Raw genomic sequence first — 22698 nt, 5'->3', positions numbered from 1 at the left:
ATCAAGTTTTAGAACCCCGTTCAAGGGGGCGCTGTTGAGCCCCCCAGCCACGCCCGGGTACCAGCTTCAGCCCGGCCCTGATGGCCATGGGTTCTGACCTGTGTGCAAAGTTTCAAGAGTTTTTGAGCACGTTAAGGACCCCAAAAGCCCCTGAAACCTTGATTAACAATATAAAAGCAATAGTCAAATCCCCCCCTCCCCTCACACACACACAGACACAGAGAGAGGGAGAGAAAATTCTTCAGAAAATCCACATTCAAACCAAAATATCTCTCTTCCTGTTGGTCAGAGATGGTTCATGTAAATTAGAAAGTTGTCCGTCTTGATGAGAACAATACACATACCAAGTTTTGTTGCTGTTGATAAAACTAACCCCCCCACTTATGACTAAAGGTGGCGCTACTGAGCCCCTCACCACGCCCGTTTCTGAAACTTTGCACATGTCTACTGGATAATAAATGTGATGTGTCTGTCGAGTTTCATGCAATTTCAAGTATGTTAAGAGTCTCAAAAGCATAAAAAAAGAATATTAAAGTTTGATGCGTTGCCACGGCAACAGTATCTAAGATATCAATAATCCTTTCACAGGTTTACATCTGCCGTGTGTCTACATTGTACACATAAAGTTTGAAGCAAATCTGGTAAAAATAAGACAGTGATTTCAAAGCATTTTAATAGTGATGTACTTCCTGCTGCCTGTTGGTGGCGCTATAACTTTGACTCACAATAGTCACATCTGTGCGATCGGCCTCTTACAACGAACACACTGCTGAAGTTTCATCAAGATCAGTTAATGTATGCAGAAGTTATAACACACTTCCTGTTTCATTTTTTCGCCATAAATTCGTTTCCTCGCCACGGCCAAACCATTCGAGATATCAAAAATCCGTCCGCAATTTAGCATCCTCAATGTCTTGACTTCATGCACACCGAGTTTGGAGGCGAATCGATGAATTCCCTAGGAGGAGTACATTAAATTCCACAGCATGCGTTTCCAAACAACCCTAAATAGCCGACTTCCTGTTGGGCTGGCGTAAAACTTAGAGCACGAAAGTTGTTCGGCCCGATGAGTTCTATATGTGTACCAAGTTTCATATTATTACATGCAAGCGTGTCTGATTTATGGACAAGTGTTCGGATCCCGTTCCAGGGGGCGCTGTCGAGCCCCCCTGCCACGCCCGGGTACCAGCTTCAGTCCGGCCCTGATGGCCGCGGGTTCTGACCTGTGTGCAAAATTTCAAGAGTTTTCGAGCATGTTAAGGGCCCCAAAAGTGGCCGAAAGGTTGACAAAATAATAATAATAATAATAATAATAATAATAATAATAATAATAATCCTACCGAAAACAATAGGGCCTTCGCCCTTTCAGGGCTTGGGCCCTAATAATAATAATAATAATAATAATAATCCTACCGAAAACAATAGGGCCTTCGCCCTTTCAGGGCTTGGGCCCTAATAATAATAAAAATAATCCTAACGAAAACAATAGGGCCTTCGCCCTTTCAGGGCTTGGGCCCTAAATATAGCTGCGAGCAGCGATTACGGGCCCAAGCCGGTGGCACCGCAACCCCGGAGCCTTTACCTAAAGGCACCGGGGTGGCGGTACCGCCGACTTTGGCCCTTCATCGCTGCTCGCAGCTATATTTATATATATATATATATATATATATATATATATATATATATATGTATATATATATATATATGTATATATATATATGTATATATATATATATATATATGTATATATATATATATATATATATATGGCTATAATGAACAGGCTGCGATGTCAAGATTGCAATGCTGGAATGTGTGTGTGTGTGTGTGTGTGTGTGTGTGTGTGTGTGTGTGTGTGTGTGTGCATGTGTGTTCATGTTTTTATATCCCGGTGGGGACTTCAACCTGAATGCACACAGACTCATGGGGACTCGTGTCACAGTGGGGACCTAAATAGAGGTCCCCATGGGTAAACAAGCTTAGAAATCATACAGAATGAGTCTTTTTGGAAATGTAAAAATGCAGAAAGTTTTCTGTAATGGGTAGGTTTAGGGGTAGGGTTAGTGTGAGGAGATAGAATATACAGTTTGTAAAGTATAAAAACCATTAAGTCTATGGAGAGTCCCCACAAAGATAGTAAACCGTGTGTGTGTGTGTGTGTGTGTGTGTGTGTGTGTGTGTGTGTGTGTGTGGCGTGGGCGCGATGGAACAGTGGACATATAAAAACATACGTCATTATACAGGACCACATTCAAACTGCAAAGTGTTAACTTATATTTGTGTACTGTCGCAATAAGACACAACATTGTGCTTTTGTAAAATAATTTCAAGCAATCCACCCCCTGAAAGGCGCTAATTTTAAAATTAAACTAAAATGCTCATGGCTGCACGGGCATTCATGGTGCGCATCCACGACAAGGAACGAGCAGAACAGAGTGAACGTTTTTCAGTTTATTCCTACTTCCATAGGAATTCATTTGAAACGCCCGCTCAACCGCTCACCCTGTAGTCTGTGTGAGTCCTAATGCCCCAGTGTAGTGACGGGGACCCTATACTGCCAAAAGAGCACCGTCCTTCGGATGAGACGTTAAACCGAGGTCCTGACTCTCTGTGGTCATTAAAAATCCCAGGATGTCCTTCGAAAAAGAGTAGGGGTGTAACCCCGGCATCCTGGCCAAATTTGCCCCTTGGCCTCTATCCATCATGGCCTCCTAATCATCCCCATGTACTGATATACTGATTGGCTTCATCACTGTCTCCTCTCCACCAGTAAGCTGGTGTGTGGTGGGCGTTCTGGCGCAATATGGCTGCCATCGCATCATCCAAGTGGATGCTGCACATTGGTGGTGGTTGAGGAGATTCCCCCCATCTATGTAAAGCGCTTTGAGGTCTCAGAAAAAGCGCTATATAAATGTAACAAATTATTATTATTATTATCAACCACTATCAATGTCAGTGCGGACGAAAATATTTTACTTTCATTTTTAATTTTGCGATTCAAAAGCCCCCAGTGGTGTCACACGTCGATTAACCGGTGGTAAAATATTCTCACCGTCACATACCTAGTATATTTTTATGTAAATACAATAGGTCTACCTGATTTTGAACACAAGAGGGCAGTATAGCCCTATGTATGACTTGACTTTTATGAGACTAAATAGTACAATTACTATTTTTAAACTTATAAATAATTATTAAATAAAAAAAAAAAAGAATAAAATGGGTTTGGTTGTGATATTTGAATACTTTTATATAGAAATAAATGGTGTATAATTAAATTTTTAGAAGATGAGGCTTTTAGTGTTTAATTTTTGTACATTACCTTAGTCCCTCACTATAGCAAAACGGTTTGAGATGTTTAATATCCGTTCACAATTTAGCATCTTTAATGTATTTTCATCATTTTTAAAAAGTTTGGTGTGAATAAAATAAGCCAGTTTGGAAGAGTAGCTAAAAACTCAGAGTCTGAAATATCCAAAAAATCCACATTCAAACCAAAATATCTGACTTTCTTTTGCTCTGAGCTAATGACTGTTAATTAGAAAGTTGTCCGGCTCGGTGAGACCAATATATATACTCATGTTTGTAACTGTTGGTAAAACTAACCCCCCCACTTTTGTCAAAAGCATGTTGAAAGTGACACACTTCCTGCTGCCAGTTGGTGGCGCTATAACTTTGACTCACAATAGTTACATCCATCTGATCGGCCTCTTATCACAAACACACTGCTGAAGTTTCATCAAGATCAGTTAATGTATGCAGAAGTTATAACACTTCGTGTCTCTCTTTTCTCGCCATAAATTCATTTCCTCGCCACGGCCAAACCGTTCAAGATATCAAAGATCCGTCCGCAATTTAGCATCCTCAATGCCTTGACTTCACGCTGACCGAGTTTGGAGGCGAATCGATGTATTTCCTAGGAGGAGTACATTAAATTCCACAGCAAGCGTTTCCAAACAACCCTAAATAGCCGACTTCCTGTTGGGCTGGCGTAAAACTTAGAGCACGAAAGTTGTTCGGCCCGATGAGATCTATATGTGTACCGAGTTTCAAATTAATTCATGCAAGCGTGTTTGATATATGGACCAAGTTTTAGAACCCCGTTCAAGGGGGCGCTGTCGAGCCCCCCTGCCACGCCCGGCTACCAGATTCAGCCCGTCCCTGATGACCGTGGGTTCTGACCTGTGTGCAAAGTTTCAAGAGTTTTCGAGCAAGTTAAGGGCCCCAAAAGCCCCTGAAACCTTGAAAAACAAAGATTAAATGGAATATACAACCCCCCCCCCGAATCGGCGAATCGATGTATTTCCTAGGAGGAGTACATTAAATTCCACAGCAAGCGTTTCCAAACAACCCTAAATAGCCGACTTCCTGTTGGTCTGGCGTAAAACTTAGAGCACGAAAGTTGTTCGGCCCGATGAGGTCTATATGTGTACCGAGTTTCATATTATTACATGCAAGCGTATCTGATTTATGGACAAGTGTTCGGATCCCGTTCCAGGGGGCGCTGTCGAGCCCCCCTGCCACGCCCGGGTACCAGCTTCAGCCCGGCCCTAATGGCCGCGGGTTCTGACCTGTGTGCAAAGTTTCAAGAGTTTTCGAGCATGTTAAGGGCCCCAAAAGTGCCCGGAACCTTGACAAAATAATAATAATAATAATAAATATAGCTGCGAGCAGCGATTACGGGCCCAAGCCGGTGGCACCGCAACCCCGGTGCCTTTAGTTACCTAAAGGCACCGGGGTGGCGGTACCGCCGGCTTGGGCCCTCCATCGCTGCTCGCAGCTATATTTATATATATATATATATATATATATATATATATATATATATATATATATATACATACATACATACACACACATACATATATATATATATTATTGTTCAAAAGTTTGGGGTCAGTAAGATTTTTAATGTTTTTAGGAGAAGTCTCTTCTGCTCACCAAGGCTGCATTTATTGATTAAAAATACAAACAAAAACAGTAATATTGTGAAATATTATTCCAATTTAAAACAGCTGTTTTCAATTTTTAAATATTTTACATAGTAATTAATTTCTGTGATCAAAGTTGAGTTTTCAGCATCATTACTCCAGTCTTCAGTGTCACATGATCCTTCAGAAATCATACTAATATGATGATTGATGCTCAATAAATATTCATTATTATTTTCAATGTTGAAAACAGTTGTGTACAGATTTTTTTTTTCAAAATGCTTTGATGAATGTTAAGTTCAAAAGAACAGCATATATTTCAAATATATATATTTTTAACATTATAAATGTCTTTACTGTAACTGTTGATCAGTTTAACTCATCCTTCATAAATAAAAGTACTGATTTATTTTATTTATTTCCCCCAAAAATAAAATTGTAATTATTACTAACCCAAAACTTTTGAGCGGTAGTGTTTAACGTTACAAAAGCTTTAGATTTCAGATAAATGCTGTTCTTTTGAACTTTCTATTCATCAAAGACTGTACACAACTGTTTTCGACATTTAAAATAATAATGAATGTTTCTTGAGTATCAATCATCATATTAGAATAATTTCTGAAGGATCATGTGACAGTGACGACTGGAGTAATGATGCTGAAAACTCAGCTTTGATCACAGGAATAAATAACAGTTTAAAATATATTAAAATAGAAAGCAGCCGTTTTAAATTGGAATAATATTTTACAATATTACTGTTTTTGTTTGTATTTTTAATCAAATAAATGCAGCCTTGGTGAGCAGAAGAAACTTCTCTGTTATGTGCGCGCCACAGACTGCACGCACGTCCGCTTAGAGTTCCGCCTTTTGCCTTCCGTCAATATTACGTTATTAGAAAAATATTTTTTTAGAGAATCGATTTTTTGACATTTGTGAATCGATTCAGAATCGTCCACGTCCGCATCGCGATGCATCTAAGAATAAATTTTTTCTCCCACCCCTAGATTTCATACAACAGGTTAATAAACAGTTACAATTAAGTCACTTACATTTTAGATTCAATGTTGACTGTTTTTGTTCTGTTTCAGCAGCGAAAATAGTTAAACAAAGATCACGGCAGAACCATCACGTGTTTTCTCATAACTGAACGATTCAGCATTTTTAACGAATCGGTTGACTCAAAGATTGAATGATCAATCCATAAACATCTGTCTTAATCATGATCGACTCATTCGAACGAATCGTTTGAACGAATGAATCAATGACTCGCTTATTAAGATGGATGCCTGGCGACACCTAATGGCGGTTTAGTGTTGTTTAAAAGCATCATTCTTTCCCACATGTGTGTGATTTGTGTGTGCAACATTATCATTATTTTTCTTTCACTATTATATTAGCGATTTAAAAGCACCCACTCGTGTCACACGTCGATTAACCGGTGGGAAAATATCCTCAGACACATACCTAATAAATGTATATTTAAATACAATATTGGCCTACCTGGTAAAAAGTTTTATATACTATTTTGATGTCCTTTTGGACACAAGAGGGCAGTATAGCCCTATGTTTGCTTTTTTGTTGAACCAAATAGCACTAAATAGCCTGTTTTAACTTTTTCATTCTTCTTGAATTGCAAAAACAGAATAAAATGGGTTTAGTTGTGATATTTGTATTCTTTTATATAGAAATAAATGGTATATAATTACATTTTTAGAAGATTTTTAGTGTTTCCTTTTTGGACATTACTTTAATCCCTCGCCATAGCAAAACCATTTGAGATATTTATTATCCATTCACAATTTAGCATATTTAATGTAGTTTCATCATGTTGAAAAAGTTTGGTACGAATAAAATAAATAGTTTAAGAGGAGTGGCTAAAAATTCAGAGGCTGATTTTGCAAAAAAATTCACATTCAGACCAAAATATCTGACTTCCTGATGGCCAGAGCTATTGAATGTAAATTAGAAAGTTGTCCGGCTTGATGAGAACAATATACAAACTGTTTTTTCTTTACTGTAGTTAAAACTAACCCCCCCACTTTTGTCAAAAGCATGTTGAAAGTGACACACTTCCTGCTGCCAGTTGGTGGCGCTATAACTTTGACTCACAATAGCTACATCCATCTGATCGGCCTCTTACCACGAACACACTGCTGAAGTTTCATCAAGATCAGTTAATGTATGCAGAAGTTATTCCACTTCCGTGTTTCTCTTTTCTCGCCATAAATTCGATTCCTCGCCACAGCCAAACCGTTCGAGATATCAAAAATCCGTCCGCAATTTAGCATCCTCAAAGTCTTGACTACATGCACACCGAGTTTGAAGGGGACACGGTGAATTTTCTAGGAGGAGTATTTCACATTCCACAGCAAGCGTTTTCCAAACAACCCATAATAGCCGACTTCCTGTTGGGCTGGCGTAAAACTTGACCGGGTAAAGTTGTTCGGCCCGATGAGATCTATATGTGTACCGAGTTTCATATTAATTCATGCGAGCGTGTTTGATATATGGATCAAGTTTTAGAACCCCGTTCAAGGGGGCGCTGTTGAGCCCCCCAGCCACGCCCGGGTACCAGCTTCAGCCCGGCCCTGATGGCCGTGGGTTCTGACCTGTGTGCAAAGTTTCAAGAGTTTTTGAGCACGTTAAGGACCCCAAAAGCCCCTGAAACCTTGATTAACAATATAAAAGCAATAGTCAAATCCCCCCCTCCCCTCACACACACACAGACACAGAGAGAGGGAGAGAAAATTCTTCAGAAAATCCACATTCAAACCAAAATATCTCTCTTCCTGTTGGTCGGAGATGGTTCATGTAAATTAGAAAGTTGTCCGTCTTGATGAGAACAATACACATACCAAGTTTTGTGATTCTAGGAAAAACTAAGCCCCCATTTTTGACTAAAGGTGGCGCTACTGAGCCATTCCACCACGCCCGTTTCTGAAACTTTGCACATGTCTACGGGCTAATAAATGTGATGTGTCTGTTGAGTTTCATGCAATTTCAAGTATGTTAAGAGTCTCAAAAGCATCAAAAAATAATATTAAAGTTTGATGCGTTGCCACGGCAACAGTATCTAAGATATCAATAATCCTTTCACAGGTTTACATCTGCCGTGTGTCTACATTGTACGCATAAAGTTTGAAGCAAATCGGGTAAAAATAAGACACTGATTTCAAAGCATTTTGAAAGTGATGTACTTCCTGCTGCCTGTTGGTGGCGCTATAACTTTGACTCACAATAGTCACATCCATGTGATCGGCCTCTTACAACGAACACACTGCTGAAGTTTCATCAAGATCAGTTAATGTATGCAGAAGTTATAACACACTTCCTGTTTCATTTTTTCGCCATAAATTTGTTTCCTCGCCACGGCCAAACCGTTCGAGATATCAAAAATCCGTCCGCAATTTAGCATCCTCAATGTCTTGACTTCATGCACACCGAGTTTGGAGGCGAATCGATGAATTCCCTAGGAGGAGTACATTAAATTCCACAGCATGCGTTTCCAAACAACGCTAAATAGCCAACTTCCTGTTTGGCTGGCGTAAAACTTAGAGCACGAAAGTTGTTCGGCCCAATGAGATCTATATGTGTACCGAGTTTCATATTATTACATGCAAGCGTGTTTGATTTATGGACACGTGTTTGGATCCCGTTCCAGGGGGCGCTGTCGAGCCCCCCTGCCACGCCCGGGTACCAGCTTCAGTCCGGCCCTGATGGCCGCGGGTTCTGACGTGTGTGCAAAATTTCAAGAGTTTTCGAGCATGTTAAGGGCCCCAAAAGTGCCCGAAAGGTTGACAAAATAATAATAATAATAATAATAATAATAATAATAATAATAATAATAATCCTACCGAAAACAATAGGGCCTTCGCCCTTTCAGGGCTTGGGCCCTAAATATAGCTGCGAGCAGCGATTACGGGCCCAAGCCGGTGGCACCGCAACCCCGATGCCTTTAGTTACCTAAAGGCACCGGGGTGGCGGTGCCGCCAGCTTGGGCCCTCCATCGCTGCTCGCAGCTATATTTATATATATATATATATATATATATATACATATACAGTATATATATAACAAAAGATATATACATTATATATATATCAGACAAGTAATATTCTCTGTCTTGTCACTTCACAAAAAAATGGTACAAATTGTACTACTGACTATATAAACAGAGCAGTGTAATTTTGATAAGTTAGGTTGACTATTTTATAATTATATTTTATTAGGGCTATAATGAACAGGCTGCGATGTCAAGATTGCAATGCTGGTGTGTGTGTTTGTGTGTGTGTGTCGTGGGCGTGATTTAACAGTGGAGACATAAAAATATACTTTATGGTGCTAACTTTAAAATTGAAATAAAATGCTCACGGCTGCACGGGCATTCATTCCTACTTCCATAGGAATTCATTGAAAAAGCTCGCTCTGCTCCCAACCATAATCAATGTCAGTGCGGATGAACATATTTTACTTTCGTTTTTAAGTTAGCAATTCAAAAGCCCCCAGCGGTGTCACACGTTGATTAACCGGTGGTAAAATTATATTTTCACTGTCACATACATAGTATAGGCCGCCTACCTGAAAGAGAGTTGAGCTTGCCCGACCATAGTAGCCTGATTAGAACGTCAATGACAAAAAAATAACTTGGGAATCACTAAAACGAGAGATTATTCTAATTATATTACATTAATTTTAAGTTGCAATCAACAGTTGATAATAAATGTATTACTGATCAATGGTAACAAGGTTGCGCTGCTGAGGCTCGTGCAGCTTCTCCAGGAGAAACGTAAACAACTGAGCACAGCACACAAAAAAGAAACCCAGTTAACAACATACTGACTATAAAAATTACAAATATGGAGTTTTTATATATTTTATAACATATGATAAGAGCAACCTCACTTGACGAGTAGGCTGTGTTTCCTGAATACAATCACGATTGAAACTGCGACATTGATTTCATCAACAGGTTAATAAACAGTTACAATTAAGTCACTTACATTTAAGATGCAATATTGACTGTTTTTGTTCTGTTTCAGCAGCAAAAATAGTTAAACCAAGATCACAGCAGAACCATTGCGCATCTCACAGCAACTTGTTTTCTCATTTCTGAATGATTCAGCATTTTGAACGAATCGGTTGACTCAAAGATTCAATGACCAATCCATAAACATCTGTCTCAATCATGAATGACTCAGTCATTCGAACGAATCGTTTGAACGAATTAATTAATGACTCGCTCATTAAGACGATCGCCTGGCGACACCTAATGGCGGTTTAGTGTTATGTTTAAAAGTATCATTCTTTCCAACGTGTGTGCACCATTATCAATGTCTGTGCGGACGTCTTTACTTTCACTTTTATATTAGCGATTTAAAAGCACCCGCTCGTGTCACACATCGATTAACCAATGGGAAAATATCCTCACAGTCATATACCTAATAAATTTATATTTAAATACAATAGGCCTACCTAGTAAAACGTTTTATATACTATTTGGATATCCTTTTGGACACAAGAGGGCAGTATAGCCCTATGTTTGCTTTTTTGTTGAACCAAATAGCACTAAATAGCCTGTTCATAACTTTTTCATACTTCTTGAATTGCAAAAACAGAATAAAATGGGTTTAGTTCTAATATTTGTATAATTTTATATAAAAATAAATGGTGTATAATTACATTTTTAGAAGTTATGAGATGTTTCCTGCTTCCTTTTTGACATTAATTTAATCCCTCGCCATAGCAAAACCGTTTGAGATATTCAATATCCGTTCACAATTTAGCATCTTTAATGTATTTTCATCATGTTGAAAAAGTTTGGTGGGAATAAAATAAATATTTTAAGAGGAGTGGCTAAAAATTTAGAGGCTGATTTTGCAAAAAAATCCACATTCAGACCAAAATATCTGACTTCCTCATGGCCGGAGCTAATGAATGTAAATTAGAAAGTTGTCCGGCTTGATGAGAACAATATACAAACTATTTTTTTTTTACTGTAGTTAAAACTAACCCCCCCACTTTTGTCAAAAGCATGTTGAAAGTGACACACTTCCTGCTGCCAGTTGGTGGCGCTATAACTTTGACTCACAATAGTTACATCCATCTGATCGGCCTCTTACCACGAACACACTGGTGAAGTTTCATCAAGATCAGTTAATGTATGCAGAAGTTATACCACTTCGTATTTCTCTTTTCTCGCCATAAATTCGTTTCCTCGCCACGGCCAAACCGTTCGAGATATCAAAAATCCGTCCGCAATTTAGCATCCTCAATGTCTTGACTTCATGCACACCGAGTTTGGTGGGGATTGGATGAATTCTCTAGGAGGAGTACTTCGCATTCCACAGCGAGCGTTTTCCAAACAACCCATAATAGCCGACTTCCTGTTGGGCTGGCGTAAAACTTGACCGGGGGAAAGTTGTTCGGCCCAATGAGATCTATATGTGTACCGAGTTTCATATTAATTCATGCAAGCGTGTTTGATCTATGGACCAAGTTTTGGGACCCCGTTCAAGGGGGCGCTGTTGAGCCCCCCTGCCACGCCCGGGTACCAGCTTCAGCCCGTCCCTGATGGCAGGGGGTTCTGACTTTTGTGCAAAGTTTCAAGAGTTTTTGAGCACGTTAAGGACCCCAAAAGCCCCTGAAACCTTGATTAACAATATAAAAGCAATAGTCAAATCCCCCCCTCCCCTCACACACACAGAGACACAGAGAGAGGGAGAGAAAATTCTTCAGAAAATCCACATTCAAACCAAAATATCTCTCTTCCTGTTGGTTGGAGATAGTTAATGTAAATTAGAAAGTTGTCCGTCTTGATGAGATCAATACACATACCAAGTTTTGTTGCTGTTGATAAAACTAACCCCCCCACTTATGACTAAAGGTGGCGCTACTGAGCCCCTCACCACGCCCGTTTCTGAAACTTTGCACATGTCTACGGGCTAATAAATGTGATGTGTCTGTCGAGTTTCATCCAATTTCAAGTATGTTAAGAGTCTCAAAAGCATCAAAAAAGAATATTAAAGTTTGAAGCGTTGCCATGGCAACAGTATTAAAGATATAAAAAATCCTTTCACAGGTCTACATCTGCCGTGTGTCTACATTATACACATAAAATTTGAAGCAAATCGGGTAAAAATAAGAGGGTGATTTCAAAGCATTTTGAAAGTGACACACTTCCTGCTGCCAGTTGGTGGCGCTATAATTTTGACTCACAATAGTCACATCCATGTGATCGGCCTTTTACCACGAACACACTGCTGAAGTTTCATCAAGATCAGTTAATGTATGCAGGAGTTATAACACACTTCCTGTTTTCATTATTCGCCATAAATTCGTTTCCTCGCCATGGCCAAACCGTTCGAGATATCAAAAATCCGTCCGCAATTTATCATCCTCAATGTCTTGACTTCATGCTGACCGAGTTTGGAGGCGATTGGATGAATTCTCTAGGATGAGTACATCAAATTCCACAGCATGCGTTTTTCAAACAACCCATAATAGCCGACTTCCTGTTGGGCGGAGCTAATAACTTAGAGTGCGGAAGTTGTTCGGCCGGATGAGATCTATATGTGTACCGAGTTTCATATTAATTCATGCAAGTGTGTTTGATATATGGACCAAGTTTTCAGACCGTGTCCAAGGGGGCGCTGTTGAGCCCCCCTGCCACGCCCGGGTACCAGCTTCAGCCCGGCTCTGATGACCGTGGGTTCTGACCTGTGTGGAAAGTTTCAAGAGTTTTTGAGCACGTTAAGGGTCTCAAAAGCCCCTGAAACCTTGAAAAACAAAGATTAAATGGAATAGACAAATCCCCCCCCCCACACACACACAGACACAGACACACAGAGAGAGAGAGAAAATTCTCCAGAAAATCCACATTCAAACCAAAATATCTGACTTCCTGTGGGTCTGAGGTAATGACTGTAAATTAGAAAGGTGTCCTGCTTGATGAGAACAATACACCTACCAAGTTTTGTGATTCTAGGAAAAACGAAGCCCCCATTTTTGACTAAAGGTGGCGCTACTGAGCCATTCCACCACGCCCGTTTCTGAAACTTTGCACATGTCTACTGTATAATAAATGTGATGTGTCTGTCGAGTTTCATGCATTTTCAAGCATGTGAAGAGTCTCAAAAGCATCCGAAAAGAATATTAAAGTTTGATGCGTTGCCACGGCAACAGTATCTAAGATATCAATAATCCTTTCTCAGGTCTACATCTGCCGTGTGTCTACATTATACACATAAAGTTTTAAGCAAATCGGGTAAATATAAGAGGGGGATTTCAAAGCGTTTTGAAAGTGACACACTTCCTGCTGCCAGTTGGTGGCGCTATAACTTTGACTCACAATTGTCACATCCATGTGATCGGCCTTTTACCATGAACACACTGCAGAAGTTTTATCAAGATCAGTCAATGTATGCAGAAGTTATAACACATTTCCTGTTTCCATTATTCGCCATAAATTCGTTTCCTCGCCACGGCCAAACCGTTCGAGATATCAAAAATCTGTTCGCAAGAATTCATCCTCAATGTCTTGACTTCATTCACACCGAGTTTGGCGGCGATCGGATGAATTCCCTAGGAGGAGTATTTCACATTCCATTGTATGCGTTTTCCAAACAACGTATAATAACCGACTTCCTGTTGGGCTTTTGTAAAACTTAGAGCACAAAAGTTGTTCGGCCCGATGAGATCTATATGTGTACTGAGTTTCATATTATTACATGCAAGCGTGTTTGATATATGGACCAAGATTTCGGACCCCATTCCAGGGGGCGCTGTCGAGCCCCCCTGCCACGCCCGGGTACCAGCTTCAGTCCGGCCCTGATGGCCGCGGGTTCTGACCTGTGTGCAAAGTTTCAAGAGTTTTTGAGCATGTTAAGGGCCCCAAAAGTGGCAAAAAGGCAAAAGAAAAAATAATGAAGAAAAAGAAAAAGAAAAAAAAAAAAGAAAAAAAAATAATCCTTACGAAAACAATAGGGCCTTCGCCCTTTCAGGGCTTGGGCCCTAATAATCCTTACGAAAACAATAGGGCCTCCGCCCTTTCAGGGCTTGGGCCCTAATAAGCAATAAATAAATCAAATTATAGCGTTACGCCACTCCAAGAGAAACTAGATCAAGATGACTGCTGGATGGTTAAACCATTTGATGTCTCAAAGCGAGAGTAACGTTAGGCCATTGTATCCAATCTGCGGCACGCCAGGCTACCAGACAGCTGATGTTGCGAGTGTCCAGCTTTAAACAGGAATAAACACCAGTACCACAGCAGCACGTAAATGCAATTTGCGGTAGATTACACATCCATTCCTGCAGTCGAGCCGGCAAAGCACCGTGAGACGAGAGTCTGTAACGTGACCGTATGCAGCACAATACCGAACGATAATCAGGAATATATCATTCAGCATAAGACAGTAACAAAAGCCCTGACGAGAAACCCACTGCAATGTTTCTCCCTCCGTCTGTAAACTAGAAAAATAAATAATTTAAAATGATCAATCCAGACCCGTAGTGCAACAAACAGTAAATTAACACAACCTACCGGTTTAAACTGCTTGTGATGTACAGGGCATTTAAACTCCAGGGCGTAAAATGGATCGGTTACCACCTGCGTTGTACCGCAGGCTTCCTCAGTCCACACTAGAGAGATACGTGAGCCAAATAAGTACATAAAACCCAGTTCACTTCAAACGTTCAGGAATACAGCCGCGACTGCAGCTCCTTACCAGACCAAACACTCCCGCGACACGCCGGAAATGGATGACGTCACCCGTGACTAGTAGACGCACCTTCCTACCACACCCAAAGCGATCTTTATAGGCGACTGAAAATAAGGCACGCCCCAGAGAGAGATTATTCTCATTGGCTACAATCTACCCCCCCTTTGTCATCGTCGTCCCGACGGTGAAACATCTAAAGGGTATTACCCCACAAGACCCTAATTACGAGCCTTCTTGCCATGACGGCTACACGGGAGACACTGGTTACAAGCGCTCTTACCTTGACGGCTACACGAGAGACACTGGTTACAAGTGCTCTTGCCTTGACGGCTACACGAGAGACATGAGAGACAGGAGAGACATGAGAGACATGAGAGACACTGGTTACAAGCGCTCTTGCCTTGACGGCTACACGAGAGACATGAGAGACACTGGTTACAAGCGCTCTTGCCTTGACGGCTACACGGGAGACACTGGTTATAAGTGCTCTTGCCTTGACGGCTACACGAGAGACATGAGAGACACTGGTTACAAGTGCTCTTGCCTTGACGGCTACACGAGAGACATGAGAGACAGGAGAGACATGAGAGACATGAGAGACACTGGTTACAAGTGCTCTTGCCTTGACGGCTACACGGGAGACACTGGTTACAAGCGCTCTTGCCTTGACGGCTACACGAGACATAAGAGACACTCAGTATCACCACCAGGGGATCATGGACCAGCCACACCCCACAATCCGGAACTGTACTACCGCACAATTCAATGTCTAATTCGAAGTAGCCGATATGGAATTTCAAGCCGGTTAGTTGCACAGGGCTGCAGCCAAATGACACGACCGGAGGAGTCCTGGCCCCATGGCTCAAACCTCAACCAAAAACACGTTTCTGTAATAGTTGACACCATGGACCCAGTGTCAACCAAACAGGACACAGCAATCCCTCCAATATTAGCAACCAAGTGTGGACATGAGGAAACCAAACGGGACACGAACTGATAACCATTAAAACCACCTGAGCCACGCATTTCCCTTACCGGACTGTGGCTCCGCAGCCCGGCTGGAATTAGTTTTCCGACGGTTGAGGCCCCGACACTGGCCTAAATCCACCAGGAGCGGGAGCAAGTGTTTGTGACAAAGGGCGAGGGGAGTGACGTCCGACATCATAGTTTCGAGCAATATGACCAGGTTGTTGGCACCTTCTACAAATTATGGGATTTGAACGAGGAGAGTGATCGCACACGTGTACATTTTTATTAGGCCTACGTGACACAGCCCGGGTGAGCTGATCAATTTGACCTTGCTGCTGATGTAGCAGCTCACGCTGTTCAATAAATTCACTCGACTGAACCCCATGATCCAAATCTGACCCCCCCCGAACACCATATTGGATGCCACTTACCAACGGTACCGATTGACTCCTACCCCTCGCACCACCTAGCATTCCCTCTCGCTCCCAACGAATGGCCTCGCCCTGAATATCCAACAATGTTGCAGTGGGTTTCTGTCGAATCAATTGTTTTAGTTCTCGGCGAAACGCACTATCCGACACGTATTCACCAAACTGATCACGTACTACAATATCAGAATTTGGAATAACATGCTGCGCTTGACTTTTCACCTTGTCTAACAAACTCATCAGGCCCAGGGAGAACTCTAATAAGGTTTCTCCCTCATATTGCCTTCGAGAAAAAAACAAACAAGCTTCCAGTCACTTACCCAAATGGCATGCCCGATCAAACAGTCACCAATGATCTGAAAAAAAAAAAAAAAGAGAAAAAAGAAAAACAAGGAAAACAAACACTCACCAATGTCTCAAATCTCCAACCCAGCCGCAACCCTGCCGACTATACGCCAAAATGTAAACAGTAAATTAACACAACCTACCGGTTTAAACTGCTTGTGATGTACAGGGCATTTAAACTCCAGGGCGTAAAATGGATCGGTTACCACCTGCGTTGTACCGCAGGCTTCCTCAGTCCACACTAGAGATACGTGAGCCAAATAAGTACATAAAACCCAGTTCACTTCAAACGTTCAGGAATACAGCCGCGACTGCAGCTCCTTACCAGACCAAACACTCCCGCGACACGCCGGAAATGGATGACGTCACCCGTGACTAGTAGACGCACCTTCCTACCACACCCAAAGCGATCTTTATAGGCGACGGAAAATAAGGCACGCCCCAGAGAGAGATTATTCTCATTGGCTACATATACAGTACTTTAATGTGCAATTACACCTGAATAGACTGAAAAGATCTCTTGTGCTCCTAAAAGCTTCTGCCAACTAAGTAGTAGCAGCAGGTAAATACAGATAAAATTAAAAAACAAACATAACTTAATATCACTAAAATGAAATAGAAAGCTGCGATTACAGACGCTCACATCCACACATAAACACACCACTGACGTCTTCACTTCCAGGTCACGAAGCTGTCAATCAAAAACTCAGTAACCAATGAGAACACACTGCTACTAGCCCCGCCCCCACGAGAGAAATGTGTCAGAACGGCGAACGAAAACTCAGGGAGCGTAAACGAAAACTTCAGAAGCGTAAATGAAAACTCTGAAAGCGCATTTGTAAGTTCAGATCAGTGATTGAAATATGAGAAATAGTTAGCAAAACATGCAGTGTATTAAAAACGAAGGCAAAAAATTTGCCTGCGATTTATTCTTTTTCAGTTTCAGAGATAATTTATTTAGTTTCAATTTATATTTTCATTAGTTTCTTGAAAAGTTACATTCATTTTTATTGGCACAATAATAATTCCATACATATTCGGTCATATTGACTGCACTGAATTTCGCGGTATTATATAGGCCAGAGTTGTATAGTCCAGGCAGGGGTCAGAAAGTAAAAGTTCTGCCATGTGTTTATTCCACCCATGAACTCAGCCAGCTGATTTCACTAATTAGTTCTCTCTCCTGCTGAATTAGAAAATCCAGGTGATTGGAACAAAATACTAAGGAGGACTTTTACTTTCTGAACCTGGACTAACCCTATACCAATATACACAACAATAAAATGTGGTAAAAAATACACAAAACATATTCAACAACAAATCATTTAAATGTAATGATATTCAGAACAGAACAAGAATGAAAAAATAACTATAAACAAGCCAAAATGAAATACTTTATAAGCGAAAGTGAAAGTAAGCGGCGTTAGGCTCACGTAACTCTCTAATTAGAATCAAAATGTTTCAACATTTGCGATGTATTTGGATGGTAAACTATTCTTTATTATAGGCTTTGTACTTCACTCACGTTCCAGTATCGACGGAAAAATCATCCTCTTCTCACGCGCAATAATGGTACGAATTGTAGCCTACTGACTATACCCAGCAAATATTGGTCCGACGGCAACGTCGTGTCCCTGGCCAAAAATAGTCGCGGTAGGACGGCATAAATCGGTAAAAATATGTAACACCGAACATTTCCTAAAAATGCATTCAGATACATTTGTACATGTCTACAGTTCTCTGGGGTTGCATGTATAATTGTTATTTTGACTTTTAGCTACGTGTAGTTCAATAAATAGTGTATCGGGTGAGAGGACGTCACCTGGCGACGTCTTTTACACGTGCATTTATAGTCCATCATGACCCTCTATGAAATCCTTGTTAAATATGCAAAAGCTGTGCTTAATCCTTGCATGGTTAATACTGCAATAATTAATTTAATTGCCCAATTAGATTTTAAGAGGTTGTGAAGACGTCCACTGACGTCCTTTACACGTCTAGCAAGACAGAAAAAAACAGGAATTATCTTTATATGAAATACACGATTTGTATACAAAGTAAATTTATTTACTTTATCTTGTTTAAATAAATTATAATCACAAAGTGCCCAGTGTGGTTAAGTGATTGCAAAGCCACTGCATTTTAGTCGTTTTAAGTGGACGTCCAGTAGGTGACGTCCTTTACACGTGCATTTATAGTCCATCATGACCCTCTATGAAATCCTTATGAAATATGCAATTATGCTTACACTGGTTGATACTGCAATAATTAATTTAAGTGCCCCAAGTAGTTTTAAGAGGTTCGAAAAGACGTACACTGACGTGCTTTACAGGTCAAAACTGTGCCACCGAGATGTTGTAGCAAATCTCGCGATATTGCAAAATCCAACGATATGATATATTATCTCGCGATAAAGCAGCCATTTTCCCGTTTTTCTACAACCACCAGACGGGCTCTGCAACCAGGGGGGCAGCGTTTCATATTATTTTGAAGGTACCCCCGGGAGCCGCCATTGGCTAACAAGCCTTCACCTGCTGTTAGCATCCCATTGACTCCCATTCATTTTGGCGTCACTTTGACAGCAAATAACTTTACATCTGAGGCGTTTAAAGACTCCATTTGTCCATGGTTTATTTCTAAAGAAACACGACAATGTATAAAAGGCTCCATTACCTTGTATCTTACGTTATGGCCCCGTAGAAACAGTTTTTGTAAAAGTAGGCTAACGATTGCGTCATAACCACGCGACTCTCTGGAAATTACCGTAGAGACAGGAAGAGAAGCTCGCTGTCAATCGGGGGGACGTGGAGGCATAAAGTCCGATAAAGTCAAGGGAGAAGCCCATAGAAAGTCATGACGTTGCTCCTGCTCCTAGCTCATGGACAGATCCTACTCACGCTTTCCGTCTCTGCAAGATTCGGAAGGGAATGGTTCAGATTTCGTTTGGCACAGCTACTAGAAAACTTACAACTGTCAGGCAGGCTGCTCACGTCACATCCACGTCGTCAAGCTCAGTTTGAGTCTGCGCAGTACGCTTGGCAATCAGGAAATGAGGGCTTCTAATGTGCTTCACTTCTCTCCGTTGAAACCTATGGGGTCGCTGTGTCCAGTTTATATACTGTCTATGTCTGCAACCACGCATGGCAACCACGAGGCGAGCAGGATTTGAGGGTGCATTGTTGTGTTGCCGAATTACTAAAAATCTGCTGTTGGGTAAGTACATTTTGTATTATAAATGTAACATTAGACATTCTCTGCTTCAACAGAGTATCCGCCTTCAATGAAGTTAACGCTTGTCAATGGAGAGGGGACAGACTCTTTACAAAGAGTTTACAAGTACAAATTAAATGTACGAGAGTCTGGTAGAACCAGGCTAATTTTTTTCTGCCGGTGAGACCAAATTTTGTTATAGGTCGCGCTGGCGCGACCGCAACATTTGCCCAGCAGCGAATGGTAAAAAAAAAAGAATGAAAGCGGAACGAAACTGCGCTACTCGTTTGTGCTTACGGACCGTTTATTAGTTCGGACCATTTCGGATATTTCATGAGTCAGGAGGTGTTTTGCATAAATGTTAACATAATATCCCAAAACGTTTCTGTGATTTACTGTGTTTATATCTTACACTACCATAAAATCAACTATTTGTGCAGGTGAGGTTAATGCACAATGAAAATAGCCAAGTATCAGGAAGGAGACTAACTTTACCTGATTCCTCACCTATGGCCTCAGCTTTAAATACTTAAGTAATGCTTTATGGCCGTGCCTTTTTGCATAATGAATATAAATCCTGTCTGTATGCAAAGAACGAATCTTCAGTTTTTGATCATATTTGAAATGTATTGTGAGTGTATTATTGTCAATTGGAGGGCAGTTTAATGTGCTCTCTATATTAAGGCAGTTAATGTGTTTGGCTCAGGTTTGCTCTGTTACAAAGTTGCTCTATAACCATACTCTAAGATTACCAATTTTGTAATCACTTAAGTGAAATTTTTAAAACGTGATTTTGTTTGTTGTACTTGACGAAATTACATTAAGTTTCCATTTTTCTTTCAGGGTCACATAACGAACAGCCATCTGTCAGACGTAGAATTCGGGAATCCTTCTCCAGGCCATCTGGCAGAACCAAAGAGACATTGCATTTGTTTCTTGTTTAATGTCCTTCATAAAGGTGTGTTTTTTTGTTTTGTTTTTTTTACCATATAGTTAGGGTGTTTATTGATTAAAGTGTCCTTTCTTACCTTAAATATTTTTCACCCATTTGTTTTTATTGTCTCCAGCATTATCATCCCAGTCCCAGAGGACACCCCATTTTATGTGAGAACCTTGCGATTTGCATCTTATTTTATACACAATATACCTTAAATACAAACATACATTTTTCTAAATAATTGTTCATACAGTTACAAATATAGAGCCTATAATGTCTGTCATTGCTCAAGGAAAAAGCTAAAGTACAGCCAGCTAATTTTATAGTAACTAATGCAGTATTACACTGTGAAGTGTATATTTGAACAGCAGTCTTATCACTTCACAATTTAAAATATGTAGACCAGGTGTAGCCAACCCTGGTCCTCGAGAGCCACTGCCCTGCTTGTTTTCCAACTATTCCTGCCCTTCCAGCTTCTGACTGACAACACACCTGATCCATTATTAGTCAGCAGGAAGTAGGGCAGGGATAGTTTGGAAACCAGCAGGAGAGTGGCTCTCGAGGACCAGGGTTGGCTACCTTGGATTTAGTCATTGTGAATGATTATTATATGGTCAATAGTTGACTATGTCCAATTGGATTACAAGAAGTCTAAATCTTTGCTACATCCACAAAGTAGTTAAAATAAAACAATATTGTTTACTGTTTTTATTTAACTACCCTCTTATTTAAGTTTGTGTGTGTTTTGTTTTCATTAACAGAATTTCCTAATGTTGTCTTGCCTCTTGACCGCTGCATTCGGGAGAGAGCACAGAAGTGACGGTGTGTGTGTTAATGGTCTCTTCCAGCCATGGGGTTGTCCTATCCAAAATTGAATTTACATTTTACAAATCTTTACATTTTGAAATTGCTGGCACCAGACTCTCAAGGAGCGCTTACCCCATGTCAAGTGAAAGAAATATTATATATTTCTAATTATTGTGAACAGCGTGATTTTTGTTTTGTTTTGTAGGATAAAATCAGAGATTGATTTGGTAAATATGGATGATGCTCAAAGACTGAGCTGGCTGTTCACATGTGAAACATATAAATTAGCCAATTATCTTGAGAGAGCCTGGGAGAAGAGGAAAAAAGCTCTTTATTGAGATGATCTGTAGATGAGGATTTGTTTGTATATGCTGTGTGTATATGTGTATATATATGTTTGTATTCATGTATTTCTCCGAATGATTTGTATATGTGACCGGAAAATGTTTGCTAAATAAGTTTGTGGTGTCTTGTAATCCCATGTGGGATGGGCCAAATGTTTGGCATGACACAGAAATAAAATTTAACTAACTATATATGGTGTGTTTAAAACACTGGCTTATTTGGAGTTTGTTGTCAACCTTTGTTAGAAGTACAAGTATTTAACCAAGTATTGAATGATTATTGATACCATTGTTTTCGCTCGGTGTCAATTCAGTCTCCCCTAAATTGACCTTTACTTGGAATTTTTTTTTTTTTTTTTTTGAGGTGAAATAATCCTGTGTAATTTCTTTCACAGAATCATGTCAAATGCTTTAATGGCTGTTTTCAATATGAGGAGTGGTGGCCAAATTCAAAAGAAGTCATTCAACGCTACACTTTGTACGATGTAATTTTGGCCTTATGCCATCCAAAAAAAAATCTCTTGTTCCTTGTCTAATATTAATGTCATTTTTATTGTTAACTTTTATCTATTCCGGGGACATTCTTTAAAAGACCATCTGTCTTTATCAGAAATGTCCTTTTCACTTTTACAGTTACACACCTAGTGAAGGGTCTTTCTTAAGGGCTCTGTATTGAAGAGGGTAAATGCTGGTTTTTTTCCCACTATTCGAACACATTTAATGCAGAACATCTTTTATTGGCATACGATTACTATGCAGTAAAATAACATGGTTATTTTCCGACATTAAAAAAAAAAAAAAAGTACATTTACCTAGAAATTAGCCTTTCTCTTTTTTTAAACCATATTCTCTTTCCTCAGATGCTGTGATGAGGTGGAGCCCAAATGCTACAGACTCAGACATTGATGCAGCAGTGGAGGAACACCTGAAGAACGCTCCAGGAACAGCTGGGGGTGGTGGATTTAAAAAATGAGCCATAAACAAAACAAAAACCATAAAGCCATAAAC

At 40.3% G+C, this 22698-nt stretch overlaps 1 long non-coding RNA gene across 1 annotated transcript; it reads left to right on the top strand.

Moving 5' to 3' along the window:
* The first annotated feature begins 19195 nt into the window (after positions 1-19195).
* Positions 19196-22698, top strand: LOC311091818. The gene is made up of 6 exons (XR_014608172.1): positions 19196-19605; positions 20446-20560; positions 20670-20706; positions 21301-21361; positions 22086-22371; positions 22551-22698. It is a non-coding gene; the product is annotated as an uncharacterized lncRNA (long non-coding RNA).

The sequence above is a fragment of the Abramis brama genome, assembly GCF_963993115.1.
Source record: "Abramis brama genome assembly, chromosome: 11".
In the NCBI taxonomy this organism is placed as follows: domain Eukaryota; kingdom Metazoa; phylum Chordata; class Actinopteri; order Cypriniformes; family Leuciscidae; genus Abramis; species Abramis brama.
The sequence above is the reverse complement of the archived record's forward strand: the minus strand, read 5'-3'. Positions and strand labels throughout refer to the sequence as shown.